Source organism: Heteronotia binoei, chromosome 3, assembly GCF_032191835.1.
Source record: "Heteronotia binoei isolate CCM8104 ecotype False Entrance Well chromosome 3, APGP_CSIRO_Hbin_v1, whole genome shotgun sequence".
NCBI classification, from domain to species: Eukaryota; Metazoa; Chordata; class Lepidosauria; order Squamata; family Gekkonidae; genus Heteronotia; species Heteronotia binoei.
In genome coordinates this window covers 186,762,404-186,785,993 of record NC_083225.1, presented here as the reverse complement: position 1 = coordinate 186,785,993, position 23,590 = coordinate 186,762,404, and the positions used below count along the sequence as shown (strand labels likewise).

The window sequence follows — 23,590 nt, the reverse complement described above, 5'->3', positions numbered from 1 at the left end:
AAGCCCACTGAGGTTAGCATCTCCCTCTGTGTTTGAGTCAGCCCTCGCAAAAATTGCATCAATAATAGTTATTTTATTTTACCAGGGTAGGAGGTGAAGCTCTAATTTGCTTGCATTTGTCAAAATACTGGGATTTCTCTCGGGAGGGGCGGGCCTGTCGAACCGAGCCACCTTATTACAGTTGACGAAGAGCAAAGAGGGGAGGGGATGATACTATTTTGACGCCGAGAGCCCACTCAGATAACTGCTGGTGCTCTTTTCATTAATAGCTGGTGACAGATGTAGTTTACTGAGGGGAAAGTCTATTACCTGCACTCTAACATGAAGTTGTCTCTTTTTTCCCCCTTTGCCAATAGCATAATGACAGGATCGTCGCCCCACTAGCCGCCGTAGTACATCAATTTGTTCCAGGGCGTGAAATCATATCCTCTCCCGACTGCAACTGTATGAAAGAGCTTGCCAGAGTGGAGGAAAACCGGAGGGGGGGGGGAATCAGAAAATGTCAAAGAGATATGGCTGAAATCCAGTTAGCAATCGGGGAGAGGAGGCGGCCCAAGCGTGCGTGAGCCTGGAATAACTGTATCCAAATTCGGCACTTTTGTCGCACTTATGGGGTATAATGGAAGGCCAGATGCAATGAGATCTATAATCTGTAAGAAGAAGAAGAAGAATTGGATTGTGTGCCTCTCAAAGCCCCCACTGCCAACTTGGAGAAGGCAATCATCTCTTTAAATCACTTTTCCAAGCCAAGCCAACCAGCAGCTTGGAGAATGCCTTTGAAGTTAAAGTTGCTTTCTTTCCACCTCTCCCCCATCTATTTTCCTTCCTTCCTTCCTAGATGGAAATACCTTCTCCAAGCAAGTCAGTGGGGCGATGGGGTCTCCAAGAGCCACACAAGAGGCTGATTCTGAACAGTCTCTTGCCCTGGAGCATGCTGACAAAACATTTCAGAGTTTGGAAAGAGTTCCACACATGTTGATCCGGAACAGGGTTTTGATACGGTTTCTGCAAAGCTTATTGCGGGTTTTCTGAACTCCTCTTTTTCAAGGTGCTTCCATTTTGATCCAGCTGTTGGCAGTGTGAGCAGAACTCTTCCATTCGGGTCTATTTTTCCTGTCCCTGTCTTGGTGATCATGCCCTCCATCCCTCCTCTTTTTCTGACATGCCTATTGTGACCCGACAACCTTTAAAAAAAAAAAATCATTCCTCATTTGTGTAACTACCAGGCCCGTAGCCAGAAAATTTTGGGTGGAGGGGCCCCCGAAGTAATACATTTGGTGGTGGGGGGGCCACGGGGCCAGATGGCCCCATTTGCATGGAGGACCCCTTTCCACAAACTCCACGAGTTTCTCTCCTTTCCCTTCCCTCCCTCCCCACTGCACCACCTGCCCGCCGCCTCCTTCACCAGCCCGCCGCTACCGCCGTGCACCCCTCCTTCCCCTTCCCTTTGCACCCCCCGAGCGCACCGCTCACTTGCCCGCCGCTGCGGCCTGTGCCTCCTTCGCCGGCTCATCGCCGCTACTGCCACCCGCCTCTCTTTTCCCATTCCTTCCTTTCGCCTTCCCCCACTGCGCAACGACAGCGCGTGGCGCTTGGGCCCTGCCGCGATCGCGTGGGGGAGGCAAAGGGAAGAGATGGGAAAGGAGGGGCGGGTGGTGGTAGCGGTGGCGGCAAGCTGGTGAAGGAGACGCAAGCCGCGACAGTGGGCGGTACGCGGGGGGTGGGTGCAAAGGGAAGGAATGGGTGGCAGCGGCAGGCTGGCGGAGGGGGCATTGAACGGAGGGACCCTACAGGGAGAAGGAGGGGGTTAATAGAGGGGCCGTGCCCCACCCCCATGGCTACAGCCCTGATGACAACATAATTTCGCTCAATGCAACCGCAAAAAACTGCTGTGCCATGGCTGCAAACAACATACGGCCATGCACAAACACACACACACGACACACACACCGTTTCATAATTCTAGTTTGTCATTCTAAATATAATTCTAGTTTGCCATTCTAAAAGAATTGTGTATCAGTATAATTATTTGTATTGACATACTCAAAATGGGGATATTGGCTGTATATCTCATTACACATGCTTTACCCATTTTCACTATATTTTATTGTATTCCTTTTTTCCTATGGCAAACGAGAATTATGTTTACATGTTAAAAAGTAAATTAGGTGGACAAGAACATCACTATCCAATGTATTTCTCTTTTAGCTGTATTGACACACTCAAACAGGGACTTTGGTTGCTTATCCCATTACATATATTGAACCCATCTCCCATTGTCGTTGACAGGCAATCTCACATTTTGGCATACTGCTGTTCTGTTGCTTTCGCATGCTCATGCTACTCAGTTCAAAGGTTTGCTCAGTTTGTTAATTTTACTGCATACTGCTGTTTTGTTGCTTTCGCATGCTCATGCTACTCAGATCAAAGGTTTGCTCAATTTGTTAATTGTACTATTCTGTCATTGTACCATTTTACATTCTAAACCGCTGCCTACCAGATAATTTGACTTCACTGTCATTGGTTCTTAAATCTGTACCATGTTGCATTCTGGGCCACTGCCTACCAGCTATGTATGGCTCTGCTCAGCTACGTATGGCTTTGCTCACTGTGCCGGATTCCTCGTCTGATGAAGTGTGCTTAAGAGCACACGAAAGCTTACGTTCTAAATAAAAATCGGTTGGTCTTAAAGGTGCCACTTGACTCCTGCTTTGTTCAACGGCTTCAGGCCAACACGGCTGCCCGCTTGGATGTTATTGAAAGCAAAGCGTTTCAAGCACTGGCGGCAACAAAGACAGCCAATCAGCATGCTGGTTTAAAGCAAGCACATAAAACAATGCAGCCCGTAAGGTTGCTGACAATTGGTCAGGTTGTATCAAAACCACGCTTCCAATGGGGAAAAAAACCAGGAGGAGGAGATTTTAGTGATGAAACAGTGAAGAGTGACAGGGAATGTTCTGGGATAAGTGCAGAAACCAATCCCAGGGATGTACTGGGTGGGGAGGCTGTGGTGCAGAAATAAATAATCTGAGTCAGGGGAAACAGACCCGGCTGAATACCGACGCAGGCATGTCGTGCAGAATCAGCCAATATGTGTGAAAGAGTCACCTTTGGCCTAAGACGTCCCCCCTTTACTTTCTTCTTTACCCAGTCATGAAAGCCCCTCTTCTCCTTCTAATCTCTCCTTTTTAACCAGGAGAAACCAACAACGAATGGCACGTAGTCACACCCAGAAGCTTCCACCAGCATCGCTCTTTCTCGTGAAAACCCAAAGTGGGGGGGGGGAATGAAAGCCGTTTCTAAATACCTTTTTAGAAAAGCTGCTATAAATAAGAGAACGAACAGATGTTTACCCGGATTGTCAAGGGAAGGAAGGGACGCGACGGGCCCGTGTAGGTTCTTAAGAGCTCACACCTTAACAACTGTTTGACAGATGTAAGGCGACGTAATTACGTGGCATTTAGCAAACGAGTGGCTCCCGTTCAGACACGGAGCAAGGGAGCGTGTCTTCTCGCTGGTGCCTCTTGCAGTGCAGCTGCCCCGCAAGACGGTTCTGGAAATGCTAAATTGAAAATTGCCCAGTTTGCAGCCTAACACTCGGGGGGGGGGGAGGGTGGAAGCACCCCAGAAATTCTAGGAAAAACAAAATATAAACAACCAAGTCTTGCATCCTGTTTGTATGGAGATGGGGGGGGGGGGGAAGGATTCTGGGGTGAGATTCAACACGTGCAAAAGGAACAGGTAGTCTTAGGAATGCCAACCTCCAGATGGAAAGCCTAGAGAAAACCGAGTTATACAAAATGATGCACAGTGCAACGACGACTGGACAATGCTAGCTCTAATGAATTGCTTATTAATAAATTTTATAGAGAACTACACAGTAGCTCAATTACATACACGCATGACTTCATACAGAATTCGTTTTTAAGGATATAGTATATAAATACATACATCAAGTACAACCACTGGTAAGGATATAGAATCCACTAACAGACAAATTAATTATATACAGCAGGGGTGGCCAACGGTAGCTCTCCGGATGTTTTTTTGCTTACAACTCCCATCAGCCCCAGCCATTGGCCATGCTGGCTGGGGCTGATGGGAATTGTAGGCAAAAAAACATCTGGAGAGCTACATTTGGCCACCCCTGAACAGTACACTAAGTACTCTAAGGATGCTGGCATTCTTCTCCAGAATATGAAAAACTGAAAGTGACACGCTTCCGGTAGAGGGCGTGTTTCGGTGGCATCCTTCGTCCGACAATTATTAAATAATTCTGGAACCAGTGCTCATTCAATGTGCTTAAAACAGAGTGGTCCGTTTCACAGGGCCCAGTTGGTTCTCCCAAGCAGCACGAAGCCGTGTACAATCAATGTGACACGGGCTGGATGGGTCATTGGCCTGATCCAACATGGCTTCTCTTATGTTCTTAATCAGCAGTAATTGCTCCTGGAACCTGTGCTCAATATGAACTATACATGCAAACGTCTTGTCAATTACTCTTCGGGCACTAGCAGTTCAACCTCACCGTGTTTTTTTCCTTATTAGTCAACCTCTAGGTGGGACCTGAACCTAAAGTCACAAGAAAACCCCTGCTGAGTCAGACTAGTGGTTCATCTAGTCCAGCCTCCTCTCTCACACAGTGGTCAACCAATTCCTCTAGAGGGCCAACAACAGGGCAGAGAAGGCCGAGTCCTTCCCCTAATATCAGAGCAGCCCTGCTGGATCAGACAAGTGGTACACTACTCCAGCATCCTGTCTCACACAGTGGCCAACCAGATTCGCTAGGTATAGAGGCTGAGGCCTTTCCCTGAGGTTGCCTTTGAGGAAGCAACCTCAGGGAAAGGTCTCAGCCTCCTCCATGCCCCGTTGTTGGCTCTCCGGAGGAACTGGTTGGCCACTGTGTGAGACAGGATGGTGGACTAGATGGACCACTGGTCTGATCCAGCAGGGCTCTTCTGATGTTCTTAGGAAGGCCTCGGCCTCCATGCCCTGTTGTTGGCCCTCCAAAGGAACTGGTTGGCCACTGTGTGAGACAGGATGCTGGACTAGATGGACCACTGGTCTAATCCAGCAGGGCTCTTCTGATGTTCTTAATATTATGGAAAGGCCTCAGCCTCTGTGCCCTGTTTTGTTGGTCCTCCAGAGGAACTGGTCAGTCACTGTGTGAGACAGGATGGTGGACTAGATGGACCACTGGTCTAATCCAGCAGGGCTGTTCTTATATATGAATATATGAAGCTGCCTTATACTGAATCAGACCCTTGGTCCATCAAAGTCAGTACTGTCTTCTCAGACTGGCAGCGGCTCTCCAGGGTCTCAAGCTGAGGTTTTTCACACCTATTTGCCTGGACCCTTTTTTGGAGATGCTGGGGATTGAACCTGGGACCTTCTGCTTCCCAAGCAGATGCTCTACCACTGAGCCACCGTCCCTTATGTTCTCAATATCAGGGGCCTCTATGCCTTGTTGTTGGCCCTCCAGAGGAACCGGTTGGCCACTCTGTGAGACAGATTGCTGGAACAGATTCACCACTGCTCTGATCCATCTGATCAGAACTTATTGAGATCGTAAGCTCTTTGGAGACAGAAATGCATTTGAAAAACTGCTGCGATATGATCTGAGTGCTTGGGATAGAGCAGAACAGAAATCAAACCAATCAATAAGTAGCGTAGCTCTTGCTAGTAAAAAAAAATCCATACACAAGGCACAAAGTTCTTAATTTATGTCAAGCGCCCCTTTCAATAAGGATCCGCCATGCACCACAAATAGTGCAATCCTAAGCAGAGCTATATCCTTGTACATCCAATGCAGTCAATGAGATAGGAAGAGCATAACTTTGTTTAGGATGGCACTGCAAGCTATCTCAGCTGTGGCCAAAACTTCCTAGCCTGTCCTTGATTGCTGCTCCTAACTATTCTATCAAGAGATATATTTAAAAACCTCAACTTGCTGGGTCAAACCAAGATCCATTTTTTCAGACTTTCCGTTTTCCGTCGGTGGAAACCCAGATACCTCTAAGCACTGTCAAGTTGCAATGTCTTTATAAATGATTTGGATTAAGGAATAGAGGGAATGCTTATTAAATATGCAGATGGTACTACATTGGGAGGGGTTGCAAACACAGTAGAAGACAGAAACAGGATACAGCATGATCTCGACAGGCTGGAAAACTGGGCTAAGACCAATCAAATGAGTTTTAACAGGGATAAATGTAAAGTTCTGCATTTAGGTAGGAAAAATCCAGTGCATGGTTAATAGGATGAGGGAGACTTGTCTTAGCAGGAGCATGTGTGAAAAGGATCTAGGGGTCTTAGTGGACCATATGCTGAACATCAGTCAACAGTGTGATGTAGTGACTAAAAAGGCAAATGCAATTTTGGGCTGGATCAAATCGCAAATGCGATTTTGGGCAGGATCATCACGTGAAGTGATGGTAGCGCTTTATTCTGCTCTGGTAAGACCTCACCTGGAGTCTTGTGTTCAGTTTTGGGCACCACATTTTAAGAAGGATATAGACAAGCTGGAACGGGTCCAGAGGAGGCGATGAAGATGGTGAGGGGTCTGGAGACCAAATTCTATGAGGAAAGGTTGAAGGAGCTGGGGATGTTAGCCTGGAGAGGAGGCGGCTGCGAGGTGATATGATCACCATTTTTAAGTACTTGAAGGGCTGTCCTATTGAACATATTGAACATATGAAGCTGCCTTATACTGAATCAGACCCTTGGCCCATCAAAGTCAGTATTGTCTTCTCAGACTGGCAGTGGCTCTCCAGGGTCTCAAGCTGAGGTTTTTCACACCTATTTGCCTGGACCCTTTTTTGGAGATGCCAGGGATTGAACCTGGGACCTTCTGCTTCCCAAGCAAATGCTCTACCACTGAGCCACCGTCCCATCCCCTATAGAGGATGGTGTGGAATTGTTTTCTGTGGCCACAGAAGGTAGGACCAGAACCAAGGGGTTGAAATTAAATCAAAAGTTTCTGGCTCAACATTAGGAAGAACTTCCTGACCGTTAGAGCGGTTCCTCAGTGGAACAGGCTTCCTCCTCGGGAGGTGGTGGGCTCTCCTTCCTTGGAGGTTTTTAAGCAGAAGCTAGATGGCCATCTGACAGCGATGGAGATCCTGTGAATTTAGGGGGAGGTGTTTGTGTTTAGAGCGCTTCCTCAGTGGAACAGGCTTCCTCGGGAGGTGGTGGGCTCTCCTTCCTTGGAGGTTTTTTAAAAAGGCTAGATGGCCATCTGACAACAATGGGGATCCTGTGAATTTAGGGGGAGGTGTTTGTGAGTTCCCTGCATTGTGCAGGGGGTTGGACTAGTTGACCCTGGAGGTCCCTTCCAACTCTGTGAACTTATGGCAACCTCTGCACAGGGCTTCCAAGGCAAGTGACCAGCAGAGGTGCTTTTGCATTTGGCGTTTCTACATACGTACTGTCAAATTGCAACTGACGTCTGGTGACCCCAGAAGTGATGTGAGAAGCAGAGGTGGTTTGCCTTTGCCTTCCCTTGCAGAGCCGAGCTGCGAGTGATTTCCGGAGACCCCAGCAAGGGGCTTTCAAGGCAACTGAGAGGCAGTTTGCAATTGCTTTCCTCTGCAGACCCTTCCTTGGTGGTCTCCCATCCAAGAGCTGACTCTGCTTAGCTTCCAAGATCTAACGGAACTGGGTTATGCCAGGGGTGGAAAAACTCGCTTAATATAAGAGCCGCATAGAATAAACATCAGATGTTTGAGAGCTGCAAGTTATGAATGTAATGTTGGGGGGAAGGAAGGAAGGAAGGAAGGAAGGAAGGAAGGAAGGAAGGAAGGAAGGAAGGAAGGAAGGAAGGAAGGAAGGGAGGGGAGGGAGAAGAGAAAGGAAGGGAGGGAGGAAGGGGAGGGAGGGAGGGAGGGAGGAAGGAAGGGAGGGAGAGAGGAAAGGAGAAAGGAAGGAAGGAAAGAAGGAGGAAGGAAGGAAAATAGATGGAGGAGGAATGGAGAGGTGGAAAGAAAGCAACTTTAACTTAAGATCATAAGAGAAGCCATGTTAGATCAGGCCAATGGCCCATCCTGTCCAACACTCTGTGTCACATAAGAGAAGCCATGTTGGATCAGGCCAATGGCCCATCAAGTCCAACACTCGGTGTCACATAAGAACATAAGAGATGCCATGTTGGATCAGGCCAATGGCCCATCAAGTCCAACACTCTGTGTCACATAAGAACATAAGAGAAGCCATGTTGGATCAGGCCAATGGCCCATCAAGTCCAACACTCTGTGGCACATAAGCACATAAGAGATGCCATGTTGGATCAAGCCAATGGCCCATCAAGTCCAACAATCTGTGTCACATAAGAACATAAGAGATGCCATGTTGGATCAGGCCAATGGCCCATCAAGTCCAACACTCGGTGTCACATAAGAACATAAGAGAAGCCATGTTGGATCAGGCCAATGGCCCATCAAGTCCAACACTCTGTGTCACATAAGAACATAAGAGAAGCCATGTTGGATCAGGCCAATGGCCCATCCAGTCCAACACTCTGTGTCACAGTGGCCAATATATGTATGTATGTGTATGTATGTCTATACACACACACACACATACATACATATACACATATATATACTGTGGCTAATAGCCACTGATGGACCTCTGCTCCATATTTTTATCCAATCCCCTCTTAAAGCTGGCTATACTTGTAGCATAGCCACCACCTCCTGTGGCAGTGAATTCCACATGTTAATCACCCTTTGGGTGAAGAAGTACTTCCTTTTATCCGTTTTGGGCTGACTGCTCAGCAATTTCATTGAATGCCCATGAGTTCTTGTATTTTGAGAAAGGGAGAAAAGTACTTCTTTCTCTACTTTCTCCATCCCATGCATTATCTTGTAAACCTCTATCATGTCACCCTGCAGTTGACGTTTCTCCAAGCTAAAGAGCCCCAAAAGTTTTAACCTTTCTTCATAGGGAAAGTGTTCCAAACCTTTAATCATTCTAGTTGACCTTTTCTGCACTTTTTCCAATGCTATAATATCCTTTTTGAGGTGCGGTGACCAGAATTGTACACAGTGTTCCAAATGAGACCGCACCATCGATTTATACAGGGGCATTATGATACTGGCTGATTTTTCAATTCCCTTCCTACTGTCTTGACATTTTCAGCGCCATACCACGACCCCAAGATCTCTCTCTTGGTCAGTCGCTGCCAGTTCACAACCCATCAACTTGTATTTGTAGCTGGGATTCTTGGCCCCAACGTGCATTACTTTGCACTTGGCCACATTGAACCTCATCTGCCACGTTGACGCCCACTCACCCAGCCTCAACAGATCCCTTTGGAGTTCCTCACAATCCTCTCTGGTTCTCACCACCCTGAACAATTTAGTGTCATCTGCAAACGTGGCCACTTCACTGCTTACTCCCAACTCCAGATCATTAATGAGCAAGTTAAAGAGCATGGGACCCAGTACTGAGCCCTGCGGCACCCCACTGTTTACCGTCCTCCACTGTGAAAACTGCCCATTTACACTCACTCTCTGCTTTCTATTATAGCTAGTTTTTGATCCATGAGAGGACCTGTCCTTTTATTCCATGACTCTCGAGCTTACTAAGGAGCCTTTGATGAGGAACTTTATCAAAAGCTTGCTGGAAGCTTTCTGGAACATGTCCACATGTTTGTTCACCCCCTCAAAGAACGGTAACAGGTTAGCGAGGCAAGATCTTCCCTTACAGAACCCATGCTGAGTATTCCTCAATAACTTGTGTTCATAAATGTGCCTACTCATTCTGTCCTTGATAATGCTTTCTACCAACTTTCCCGGTATTGAAGTCAGACTGACTGGCCTGTAATTTCCCGGATCTCCTCTGGAACCCTTTTTAAAAATGGGGGTGACATTTGCTACCTTCCAGTCCTCAGGAACGGAGGCAGATTTCAATGAAAGATTACATATTTTTGTCAGGAGAGCCACAATTTTAAATACATTCTTCAAGCCACCAGCTGACTTGGCTTGGAGAAGTGATTGAAAGAGAGAAATGCCTTCTCCAAGCTGGCCAATGGGGTCTTCAAGAGCCACACAATATGTGTGAAAGAGCCACATGTGGCTCTCGAGTCACAGTTGGGCCACCCCAGGGCTATGCCATACTGCCTTTCCTCCCTAGATGCCTCTTTCAAGCTCACAGACCAGTTTCCTCCCCTGTTGTTTTGTCCCATGCATCTGCCATTCAAAGATGTACTGCGTCCGAATCTGGAAGTTCCATTGACTACTGTGACCAAGCACCATTCTGCGCCATTCTCTCTAGACTCTCTAGGAATGTTCCCCAATGCCCCTGAATCGGCCACTCCCTTTCCAACACATCCCAGCAATCTCACAACCTCCTGATTCACAACTTTCGAGGTCCCTCTCGGCCTCCTCCCCGAAATCAAACAAGCAAGAGCACCGTTAGGTGTGCGAAACCGGCATTAAAATTCAACAGGGGGGTTTATTTACCTGTTGGAAATATCTAGGAGTAATCCATCAAGTGATCCTTGAAGTATGCAGTCTTAACCCGGACGTGCGCTAATTGCAGTTTACCTGTTGAAACAAAACAAGGATACAACGAAGAGGTCAGTCTTTTTAATTATTTCTTGGCAAGGGAAAAAAAAAACCCACCAAGCTTGTGATAATAATAATCATCGCAGCAACGGGGGATGCCTTCGGCGGAAGCCAAGAATTTTTTTTGAAAAAGGCTCATGCAGCTGCGTTATATAAGAGCAATCTTGTATGGGGGGAAACTACGACTCTCGGGATTACACGAGGTTGTATGTTCATTAAAGTCTTGATGCTTAGAGCGGGTGGATGTGGCGGCGTGCAACAAGCTAAGTATTATAGAATGTTGTGAAAAGTTCAGCATATTCAGTTTATTTTGGCAAGGAATTCCCAGGCCTCCGGGGTGGAAGTTTGGATTTATAATCTCGGGATGGGGGAAGAAGAAACGGGTGAGCGTCAGATGTTTACGAAACCTGACACATCTTGATTCCAAAACCGGAATTGATCTGAACTACAGATCTATTTGTTTTTCCTTTAAGATGATCCTAATGTTTTGAATTATTTTTCTCTACAAGGGTTAGAAAATTTATGTATTTTATTTGCATTGTTCATAGCCCACCGTTCTAGCTGGGCCTCAAGTTGGACTACACAGAATGAGTCAAGAAAATCAACTGGCTGGGTTACAGAACCAACGAGAGAGAGAGAGAGAGAGGGAGAGAGAGAGAGGGAGAGAGAGAGAGAGAGAAGGCGAAGGAGGAAGAGGAGGAATTAGATTTATACCCTGCCTTTCACTCAGAGTGGCTCACAATCTCCTTTATTTTCCTCCCCCGCAACAGACACCCTGTGAGGTAGATGAAGACACTGGATTTATTTCCTGCCCTCCACTCCGAAGAGTCTCAGAGCGGCTCACAATCTCCTTTATTTTCCTCCCCCGCAACAGACACCCTGTGAGGTAGATAGGGCTGAGAGAGTTATCACAGAAGCTATCCTTTCAAAGACAGCTCTGTGAGAGCTATGGCTGACGGTTAAAAAATGAGACCTAAGAATGAGAGGGTCGGCCCTTGTGGAGCAGGGGCCGTTGAAACTGTTGAGCGTGTTCTCCTCTTATGCCAGTTTTACCAGGCAGAACAGGAAAGGTTAATCAGTCCCTCAGTAAGCAGATTTCAGGTCCATTCCAGTTTTTCTAATTTTGAGATGACTAGGAAGTTTCTAACGGGAGTGCACCCACAGATTACAGGTCCTTGTGCGAGGTCCTTTTCAATTGCATCTGAAGTTCACAAAGATATACTATGTTCTGAATCCAAATTTTAATTGCTATTTTATATACCCTATTTCCTACTGTTATTCTGTATGATATTTGAATATTTTGTAAGTATTTTAGCTTTTTTTTTAGCTTTTGTAATTATTTTTCTGATTTGTGGTGATCGTTGACTTACGATCAATCGATCAAGCTACGGCTGACCCAAGGTCACTACACCAAACTGAGAGAGCGAGAGAGAGAGCTGAAGCAAAGCATAGGTGTTAATATGAGACACAAAATGATGCAAGATTCAGGGCAAAATCAAGGCAAACGTGATAAATTATTTTTCATTTGGAGAAAGGGTGAGGGGAACTAACTCTAATATCACACACTAGGGTTGCCAAGTCCAATTTAAGAAATATCTGGGGACTTTGGGGGGTGGATCCAGGAGACTTTGGGGGTGGGCCAGGAGACACTGGGGTGGAGCCAAGATCAAGGCTGTGACAAGCATAATTGAACTCCAAAGGGAGTTCTGGCCATCACATTTCAAGGGACGGCACACCTTTTCAATGCCTTCCTTCCATAGGAAATAATGAAGGATAGGGGCACCTTCTTTTGGAGCTCATAGAATTGGACCCCCTGGTCCAATCGTTTTGAAACTTGGGGGATATTTTGGGGAGAGGCACTAGATGCTGTACTGAAAATTTGGTGCCTCTACCTCAAAAAAAACAGCCCCCCCCCAGAGCCCCAAATATCCGTGGATCAATTCTCCATGATTTTCTATGGGAATAAATCTCCATAGGGAATAATGGGGTGCCCAGCAGACATTTCCCTCCCCTACCCCCACTTTCTGATGACCCTGAAGCGGGGGGAGGGTCTCCAAACCGGGGGATCCCCTGCCCCCACCTGGAGATTGGCAACCCTATCACACACATACAAAAAGAGCAAGAGACCAGTAGCACCTTAAAGACTAACAAAATTTGTGGCAGGGTGTGAACTTTCAAGAGTCACTGCACGCTTCTTCAGATAAAGCTAGAATGCGAGTCCATATGCTCTTATATCTTGGGAGAGTGGAGTGATTTCAGATGCTGAATGACAGCAGGGAAATGATCATAACAAATGAATGACAATAGCAGGTGTGACTGGATTAGGTGTGATATGCAGAGGGGTCGTAGACATGGAGAAAGCAGCGTTGGTAAGAAAACAGGAAACCTAAGTCTTGATTCAGTCCAGGTGGATTGCATTGTTTTGAGCTTCATTATTGTGAAGAAACATCATTTTAGGCCTGAGCTTGTCTGGGAGTTGGCTAGAGGAGTCTTAAACTCTAGGCAAGGCTTTGGCCTAGTCTATTCCTCCTTCCCCCTCCCCTCCCATCTGGAAGCAGCACTTCTGAGGTGGGTGAGCAGTTTCTGGGTGGGAACTGGGTTTTATATTAGAGGATTTTGGAGGGAAACAGGCAGTTAAAAGTTATAGGGAAAGCTGACAGTCAGTTTGAGTTTGATTTGAGTCTTGGTGACTGGTGAGTTGGTTCTGGATTGTATGGTCAGGGCCAGTTGTATAGTGGGGAGAGAAGGAACGTTTTATCCCTACTTTCAATTATTACTTCTGTTCACCCTGTATTTAAAAATGCCTGTATATAGTTATAAATTTTAAATAAATATTTTGTCTGTTTAAAAAGGTAGTCCCTCTGTACCACATAGGTTCCCCAACCGCCTTATACCATGCTACTGCAAGAGGGGAGTCCAGGAAAGGGGGAAGGCATACAGTTGGCAAGGTTGCCAATCCTCCAGGGGTCTCCCAAAGAAAGACTTTGGTCTCTGTCATAATCAGGTGCTGGTTTGGCAGAGGATCTTGAGGCCAGGTCTCAGAACTGGCAAGGGGGATTTGGAGTTCTGTTCCTCTCGGTTAGGAACCCCTAAATTGAACAGGTGGTGGCAGCGTGCCCTAGTGGTGCCCAGGAAGTGGTGGCGGCTACAAGCATAGCCAGCTTTAAGAGGGGATTGGATAAAAATATGGAGCAGAGGTCCATCAGTGCCTATTAGCCACAGTGTGTGTGTGTGTGTGTGTGTGTATACACACACACACACACATATATTGGCCACTGTGTGACACAAAGTGTTGGACTGGACAGGCCATTGGCCTGATCCAACATGGCTTCTCTTATGTTCTCATGTTCTCTATGGTGCAATAGGTGCCATAGAGTTTTAACCTCCCAAATGGCTAGAGTGTCCGGGAAAACCATAGAGTTTTCCTGGAAACACCTAAAGCAGCCCCGCACGTGCACCGCCATTTTGATGACGTCACTTCCGGGCGATGTCATTTTATTGCGCAGCACGCACACAACTATCCCCCACTAGGGGATGAAGAGGACTTGGCAATCCTATTCTAACCTCTGTTTGAAATTCCTTTATAAGAGAACCACTATGCTTAGATCAGCAACTGAAAGTCCTAGAAAGTTCAAATGTTCCTCCACGGTTTTTTAAATGTTGTGGTTTTTAATGTCAGACTTAGGAACAACAATTTTGTATCACAGGGGCTGTCTGTAAGCAAACAAAGGTCAGCCCCCAGTGCCTGAGTGAGGGAAGTGTCACTATCCAGCATGGATTTCTGGTTAGAATCATAGAGCTGGAAGGGACCTCCAGAGTCATCTAGTCCAACCTCCTGCACAATGCAGGAAACTCACTAATACCGCCCCCTAAATTCACAGGATCCTCATTGCTGTCAGATGGCCATCTAGCCTCGGTTTAAAAACCTCCAACGAAGGAGATCCCACCACCTCCCGAGGAAGCTTGTTCCACTGAGGAACCATTCTAACAGTCAGAAAGGTCTTCCTAATATTGAGCCGGAAACTTTTTTGATTTAATTTCAATCCATTGGTTCTGGTCCTACCTTCTGGGGCCACAGAATACAATTCCATACCATCTGCTATAGGACAGCCCTTCAAGTACTTGAAGATAGTGATCGTATCATCTCTCAGTTGCCTCCTCTCCAGACTAAAAATGCCCAGCTCCTTCAACCTTTCTTCATAGGACTTGGTCTCCAGACCCCTCACCATCTTTGTTGCCCTCCTCTGGACCCATTCCAGCTTGTTTATATATAGGTTGTTGATAATATGTTGAATCACTAACATGGCTACGCTTCTTGATATGTCACACAGATAAGGTTACACTCTCATATTCCAAGGTAATTAATCCAGAAGTATTGAGGATTGCCTGATGCTCAGATCCTGAGTCTCAGGGGGCGGGGCATGGGACTTGACCAACCAGGGAGCAGAGCCTGATGAGGCAGATGTCAGACCGGGGTGGGGGGGGGGGACTTGATGCCAAGGCTAGAGAAAAGTTACAATCAAGCGAGAGTTGTCTTGAGCCATTTTGGGCATGTTGCCTGTTTAGATATTTCCTTGGAGACTTGGTCCCTAATGAGCCTTTATTACTACAGGATTTAATGAATAACCCATTGCCTGATGAAAACATTTGGATTGGAAACAGGAGAATAGCTAGCAAGCCTGTTGCAGTTTACATGTTTTAACTGGAAGACTGCCAATGGTCTGCAATTTAGACAATTGCATGGAATGAATGATTGAGAAGATCATATTCTATCTTCGCTCAAAGATTTCTGTCATTGAAGGCTTCCAGTGGAACTATTTTGGAACTTCAGTATAGTGTGGAGTGTGGATTGTGGATTACCTGGCGAAGGACGTGGATGCTTTAAATCCCTTGAGGATTTGTTGGTTTGATTATTAGAGTAAAGACAATTGTGAATTTCTAGCAAAAGCTCCTTCGCATATTAGGCCACACCCCCTGACGTAGCCAATCCTCCAAGAGCTTACAAAAAAGAGCCTTGTAAGCTCTTGGAGGACTGGCTACAGCAGGGGGTGTGGCCTAATATGCAAAGGAGCTCCAGCTAGAATTTCACCCCTGATTAAAGTCACTGTTTATTTTTCTTAGTAATTTAAGTCATATTTTTGATAGTTTCTAGTTTTTAAGGCTAGAGAAAAGCCTAGCTATGCTTGATTCACGGTCACTAGTTCTGCGTTGGGAAATACCTGGAGACTGTGGGGTGGAGTCTCAAGAAGGCGGGGTTTGGGGAGGGGAGGGGCCTCAGCATGGCACAATGCCATGGATTCTGCCCTTCAAAGCAACCATTTTCTCCAGGGGAGCTGATCTTCACCCGCTGGACATCAGTTGTAGAAGTGGGAGATTCTCCAGGCCCCACCGGAAGGCTGGCAACCCTACCTGAGATACGCATGAGTTTTCTCAATGAGCCCAATAATGCATCCTCAGGATATATGAACGTCAAGAAAATGGCGCAGGTAGAAGGTCGAAGCCCCTTTTCCACATGTGCCCATGGTCCTAATTCAAACGTTGTGCTAAATATATTTTCCCTTGGGTTAAGGCTAAGCCAGGGCTAACACAGTCTGTTCAAACATAGTTGGTCTTAAAGGTGCACTTGTCAACTGCTTTGTCCTAGAGTCTGTTCAGGTAGCCTATCTCCTCTCAGATGCCAATCAGAATATCACAAAACAGGTAGCTAAGCGTTGCAATGCTCGTCTTTGTGTGAGAAATGCATCTATCTCTTGATTTTATTGATACTTCTATTAATTTTACTATTCTATTTTAACCACGGATAATTTTGCCATTCAGTGTTTAAATTTGTTTAAATTATTAGGCTTTTATGGTTGGCTTGGTGCTGTATAAATAAACTGGGGGAGGGGGGAAATCTCAAAAATATATACATATATTACCTGATTTCGCACCATCGCCCTTGGCCTTTTTTCTTTTTCTTTTACTCTCTCGCCTTTTTCTTTTACTCTCCTGCGGAGCCAGTTTGGTGTAGTGGTTAAGTGTCTGGACTCTTATCTGGGAGAACCGGGTTTGATTCCCCACCCCTCCACTTGCACCTGCTGGAATGGCCTTGGGTCAGCCATAGCTCTGGCAGGGGTTGTCCTTGAAAGGGCAGCTGCTGTGAGAGCCCTCTCCAGCCCCACCCACCTCACAGGGTGTCTGTTGTGGGGGGGGGGAGGTAAAGGAGATTGTGAGCCGCTCTGAGACTCTTCGGAGTGGAGGGCGGGATATAAATCCAATATCTTCATCTACCTCACAGGGTGTCTGTTGTGGGGGAGGAAGGGAAAGGAGATTGTGAGCCCGCTCTGAGACTCTTCAGAGTGGAGGGCGGGATATAAATCCAATATCTTCTTCATCTTCTTCTTCCTATGACTGGTGTGGCTCTTTATTTTCTTCTTCCTAACTCAAATCTGGCATGACACATGCAGGAGTTGAAGAGCACCTGTTATTCATGTCTGAGAGTCACGTCTTCGGCAGGGTAGGAACCCTCAAGGAGAAAATTGTCCTGAACTTAGAAACTTCAAATCACACTAGAGATTCCAGCAACCTTCAAAATACTAATAGCTACACTCATTATCACCAGTGAGGGTTAAAATCTTCACTGTATCAATAAGGATGTGTTGAGAGAGGAGAAAAATGTATGCTTTTAACTCTCTTGAGAGAAGACATTTGTGTGCGAGAAACAGTATGGGGTATGTCGTCAAAGGCTCTCACGGCTGAAGTTCATTGGTTGTTGCGGATTTTCCAGGCTGTGTGGCCGTGGTCTTGGTATTCTGAGACCTGACCTTTGCCAGCAACTGTGACTAGCATTCTCAGAGGTGTATCCCAGAAAACTGGAGTTTCTCTCTGGGTCAAACTGAGAAGAAGTTGGTAGGCAGGTAATTTACATCGCTCAGGCAGGTGAGTCATTATCTTGTGGGAGCTTCCTGGCCTGTGACATGCTAATGGAGAAGGGGGTTCTTTTGTATATGGATTGGCTATTTAAATTCTAATCTTATCTGTAGTGCTGCTGTAAATTGTAGGGCAAGAGAATGATTCAGCCCTACCCCACCTGCCTGAGTAGATAAAAATTACCTGCCTACCAACTTCTTCTCAATTTGATCCAGAAAGAACTCATTTTCTGGGTTACACCTCTGAGAATGCCAGTCACAGTTGCTGGCAGAACGTCAGGTCTCACAATGCCAAGGCCTTGGCCACACAGCCCGGAAAATCTACAACAACTAATGGCGTATGGGGTAACTCATCTTGGTGTTTTAAGGTACACTATCAGAAGAGAAAGAGAGTTCCTTCAGACATCAAACCAAGGCATGTCCATTATGGAACTGCAGACTATCACAGCTGCCGGATGACTGTACCCTTACAACACCCATCTATGCAAAGATCACTTTGTGGCATTCATAATTTCCATTTTAAGGGCTGTTTCACACATCCAAGTGCGAAGCAGCTCTTCAAACTCACACAGACACACAGCCAAGTTCACAGGTCTCCATAATGCCAGTGATCTCTTCCTTTCCAAGGGGCGTAATTGTCATAGATTGAGACATCTGACTTTCCGTGCAAGGCATTGGGAGGGAGTGGGGGGGGGGGGGGGAAGAGATATCAGAAATGTGTGATGTGATGTCATCACCTCCTGCATTTCTCCAACATAGCTCCACTGGGGTACAGAAAGGGCACCGAGACACAGGGCTGCTGTTTCTTCCAGCCACCAGGAGAACCAATGCCTACTTCTGTAAGAGCTGTAAGACAGGAGAACCAAGTTTGGTGTAGTGGTTAAGTGTGCAGACTCTTATCTGGGAGAACCAGGTTTGATTCCCCACTCCTCCACTTGCAGCTGCTGGAATGGCCTTGGGTCAGCCATAGCCCTGGCAGAGGTTGTCCTTGAAAGGGCAGCTGCTGTGAGAGCCCTCTCAGCCCCACTCACCTCACGGGGTGTCTGTTGTGGGGGAGGAAGGTAAAGGAGATTGTGAGCCGCTCTGAGACTCTTCGGAGTGGAGGGCGGGATATAAATCCAATATCTTCATCTACCTCACAGGGTGTCTGTTGTGGGGAGGAAGGTAAAGGAGATTGTGAGCTGCTCTGAGACTCTTCGGAGTGGAGGGCGGGATATAAATCCAATATCTTCTTCTTCTTCTGAGTTTTGTGGCCACAGTGATATCTGAAACTGGGTCTGTGCAGATCATGAGTATCCACAATATGAGTTGCATAACATGATGCTTGTTAATGGGCCTGCATGTCACTGCATTTTTCAGCGGTATGCTTGGCGGCACCTTTACTGCGATTTTGCTACAGCAAGCAACACACTGTTTTTCTGGCAGTGGTCAGTTGCTGCTTCATCTAAAAGAGCACAGGAGGAGCTAGGCCTGCAGAGAACACATTGGAAATAGATATAAGAACATCAGAAGAGCTCTTCTGGATCAGACCAGTGACCTATCTAGTTTGGCATCTTGTCTCACACAGTGGCCAACCAGTTCCTCTAGAGCAGGAGTGGCCAAACTTGCTTAACGTAAGAGCTGTAAGACAGGAACATCCGATTTTGAGAGCCACAAGACAGGAAGGCAAATAGATGAGGGGAGGGAGAGGTGGAAAGAAAGCAACTTTAAATGGATTCTCCAAGCCACCAGCTGGCATGGCTTGGAGAAGTCATTTAAAGAGAGAAATGCCTTCCCCAAGCTCTCTCACAGGGTGGTGGAGGTTTTGAGAGCCACACAATAGAGAGCCACACAAGATGCGTAAAAGAGCCACAGTTTGGCAACCCCTGCTCTAGAGGTCCAATAGCAGTGCGTAGAGGTCGAGGCCGAGCAGTGCGTAGAGGTCGAATATAAGAAGAGCCCTGCTGGATCAGGCCAATGGTCCATCTAGCCCAGAATTCTATCTCACAGAATGCCCAACCACTTTCTCTGGAAGTCCAACAATATGCGTTATGCATTCGAAGAAATGTTTGCATTTCCAATTAATTTCCCAGCAAGTTCCTGTAATTAAATTGTCCCCAGTTAAGCACAGACATGTCCTTCTTATTGCTCCCCCCACCCTTATAAGAAAAGCCCTGTGGCGCAGAGTGTTAAAGCTGCGGTACTGAAGTCCTAAGCTCTGCTCACGACCTGAGTTCGATCCCAGCGGAAGCTGGTTCAGGTAGCTGGCTCCAGGCTAACTCAGCCTTCCATCCTTCCGAGGTCGATAAAATGAGTCCCCAGCTTGGCTGGGGGGGGGGGGGAAGCGTAGATGACTGGGGAAGGCAATGGCAAACCACCCCGTGAAAAGTCTGCCATGAAAACGTTGTGAAAGCAGCGTCACCCCAGAGTCGGAAACGACTGGTGCTTGCACAGGGGACCTTTCCTTTCCTTCCACCCTTATAATGAAATAGGGCAGATGTCATGATTCCAGACAGAGAATCAGGCAGGTGAAGCAAAGATACCACCTGTATGTTATTACCTAATAACCAAGGAATGGGTCAACAGAAGGACCAGCCTGACTAGTTAAAGAGGCCCTCCTAGAATTAGTAGATCAGGTGAGGTCAGGTCAGATCAAATGATGTTCCTTGACTTCTAGGAATGCCTCTAGGTCAAGCTTGCCCATTTTCCCTCTTCCATCATCTCACTTGCCTTGAAAGTCCTTTGCTGGGGTTGCCATAAGTCGGTCACAACTTGATGATACATATAAACATAAGGCAGAGCTTTTTTGTAGCAGGAGCTCCTTTGCATATTAGGCCACACACCCCTATTGTACCAATTCTCCTGAAGCTTACAGTAGGCCCTGTACTAAGAGCCCTGCAAGCTCTTGGAGGATTGGCTACATCAGGGGTGTGTGGCCTAATATGCAAAGGAGTTCCTGCTACAAAAAAGCCCTGATATTAGGCAACACCCCCCCCCCCGATGTAGCCAATCCTCTAGGAGCTTCCAGTAGGCCCTGTACTAAGAGCCCTGTAAGCTCTTGGAGGATTGGCTAGATCAGGGGTGTGGCCTAATATGCAAAGGAGTTCCTGCTACAAAAAAAGCCCTGCATAAAGGTACCATCTGATGGGCACTTCATTATATCCTATGGAGACCAATCCCCATAGTAATAATAATAATAATAATAATAAATTTATTTTTATATCCCGCCCTCCCCCGCCAAGGCAGGCTCAGGGTGGCTCATAGGGTATACCGGATAATCGATCTGTAAGTATCTGGGGGTTCTGGGGGGCTGTTTTTTTGAGGTAGAAGCATCACATTTCAGCAAAACATCTGGTGCCTCTCCTCAAAACGCCCCCCCAAATTTCAAAAAGATTGGACCAAGAGGTCCAATTCTATGAGCCCCCAAAGAAGGTACCCCTATCCTTCACTATTCCAAATAGAGGGAAGGCATTTAAAAAGTGTGCGGTCCCTTTAGAAGTGATGGCCAGAACTCCCTTGGAGTTCAATCACGCTTGACACACCTTTGTTCCCAGTTCCACCCCCAGTGTCTCCTGGCTCCACCCCCAAAGTCCCCAGATATTTCTTAAGTTGGACCTGGCAACCCTTTAGGATCACCGTAAGTTGAAACTACTTGACTACGCTTAACACAATACACATTATGGGTAAAGACTCAGGCTGGCGGGAGATCTCTATTGCAGGATGTCGCTATAACAGGAGACCCATCAACCCTAGAGCAGTCGGCTCTTTCTGAAACGGAATGAATAAGCACGGAGACGCTTCATTCCAAATCCATCACCCAGTCCAGCAGTTTCCACTACACGGGACGTGGGTACAATACAATTAGTGAATGCATCGCAATAATTCATTTTTGGTTTAAAAGGCAGAACCGTCACAGCCGTATGAGATGGGACAATGCGGGGCCAGGAGCCAAGCGTCTTTGGATTCTAGCTAGCTCCTATTAATTCAGTGGTCCCCCCCCCCCTCTAGCATACACTCATCCACCCATACAATGTGAACGCTCCACTGAGAAGGGTATTGAATATTGAACCTTCCTGACTCAACACAGGGCAGCCGGAAGACTTCCATTTGCATGATTACGATTAACACTCCCCAAACAGGAAGCCTCCGCCGATATTAATTACAGAAGCAGTGAGGTTCCAATAGTCATAAATCATTGGGTGGCATAACGTAAACACCCCCCCCCAAAAAAAAAATCTTATCAGAAGCTAATTTGGCATGACTTCAGAGGTTTCACTAGGAGTTTCTGCCTCATTTGAATGCAGCGGGTGGCGGCAACTGGAAGAATTGTTTGCCCTTGATTGAGAGAATGCCCAGCAAAGAAGACGACGACAGCAGATTTATACCCCGCCCTTCTCTCTGAATCAGAGACTCAGAGCGGCTTACAATCTCCTATATCTTCTCCCTCCACAACAGACACCCTGTAAGGTAGGTGGGGCTGAGAGAGCTTTGACAGAAGCTGCCCTTTCAAAAACAACTCCTGCAATAGCTATGGCTGACCCAAGGCCATTCCAGCAGCTGCAAGTGGAGGAGTGGGGAATCAAACCCGGTTCTCCCAGAGAAGAGTCCACACACTTAACCACTACACCAAACTGGCTCTCAATGTATGAAGTTCATCAAGAGCTTCTTTTGAGGGACGTCGTGATTAACGGGAAGTGAGCTTGATTCACACTCGCAAAACGAAAGACTACTTTGCGCGAAGTAAAATTATTAAAACGTCCAGAAGAACTGATCTCTGCAGCCTGGAGATCAGTCGCAGTTCTGGGAGGTCTCCCGGAAGCCCTAAGTGAATCCAAAAGAGGGCTTGTGGAGGTTGAAAAAGCAGGGAGGAGAACTTTGATATTGCAGCGGTGGGACCCCAGCGCCGGAATTTGGAGCTGCGTCTCTGTGGGAATGGGGCCAGACTGCAATCTGCCAAGCAGATGTTGAGGAGATGTGTCAGGACAGGAGACCACGGCGAGGGTTAGAAAAGGGGCAGGGAGTTTCCCAGGGGTGGAGCATGACCCTGTACCAAGTTGGCCCGGTGAGTGCCCCCCCAGATGAGGTATCTGGGGGATGAGTAATCAAGAAGAAGAAGAAGAAGATACTAGATTTATATCCCACCCTATACTCTGAATCTCAGAGAGGTCACAATCTCCTCTACCTTCCCCCCTCCCCCACAACAGACACCCTGTGAGGTAGGTGGGGCTGAGAGAGCTTTTACAGCAGCTGCCCTTTCAAGGACAACTCCTGTGAAAGCTATGGATGGTCCAAGGCCATTCCAGCAGGTGCAAGTGGAGAAGTGGGGAATCAAACCTGGTTCTCCCACATAAGGGTCCGCACACTAAACCACTGCATCAAACTGGCTCTCCTGCACCAAACTGGCTCTCGGGTGCATTAGGGTCTACAACTGGGGACAATGGAAGGAGCAGGAAGCCCAACTCAGGTGGAGGGATGACATATATGTGGGCAGTACTTAAAAGGTGTTTCATGCCTCAATTTGGGTCTGAAGAAAAGTGGGGGTACCAGGGCTTTTTCTGCAGCAGGAACTCCTTTGCATATGAGGCCACACACCCCTCCTCTTGGAGCTTACAGTAGGCCCTGTAATGAGAGCTCTGGGAGGATTGGCTACATCAGGGGTGTGTGGCCTAATATACAAAGGAGCTCCTGCTACAAAATGAGCCCCGGGGGGAACAACCCTCCACTGCAATTCCATATTGGATGATGCCTGTGGTGTCCCCTTAGCTGGTTTTAATATTCAGGACTGGGTGTTATGCTGCACATTATTTCCCAGTCCAGATGTCCCCAATAGTTTCCCAGGCTGTCATGATCCAGGGAAGCCAGGAGTTACTGGGAAGAGCCTACATCTCCCAGGATCCCCTCTGTCCCTCTGATTGGGTGGCCAGGATTTGGAGGGAAACTGGCCCAGAGAGGAGGAGAAGATAAAAGGGCTTGGGAGGAGAAGATAAAAGGGCCAAGACCAGGAAGGGGGTGTTCTTTCCCTGGATGACTGAGCTGGAGGAAGGCTGTAGCCTGGAGAACTTGCAGCAGGGGAAAGTTCCCTTACCCGGGGGTATTGGCATTAGTTTAGGGATTGTTTAGATAGACGAGTTAGGG

General features: G+C 47.0%; 1 protein-coding gene across 5 annotated transcripts in view; it reads right to left on the bottom strand.

Moving 5' to 3' along the window:
* TENM4 (teneurin transmembrane protein 4) overlaps positions 1-23,590 on the bottom strand; it is a 792,728-nt gene that overhangs the window by 703,355 nt on the left and 65,783 nt on the right. For all 5 annotated transcript variants that reach the window (XM_060235003.1, XM_060235004.1, XM_060235005.1 and 2 more), the window contains exon 2: positions 10,464-10,547. The gene's annotated coding sequence lies outside the window, so the exon portion shown is untranslated. The remainder of the gene's footprint in view (positions 1-10,463; positions 10,548-23,590) is intronic.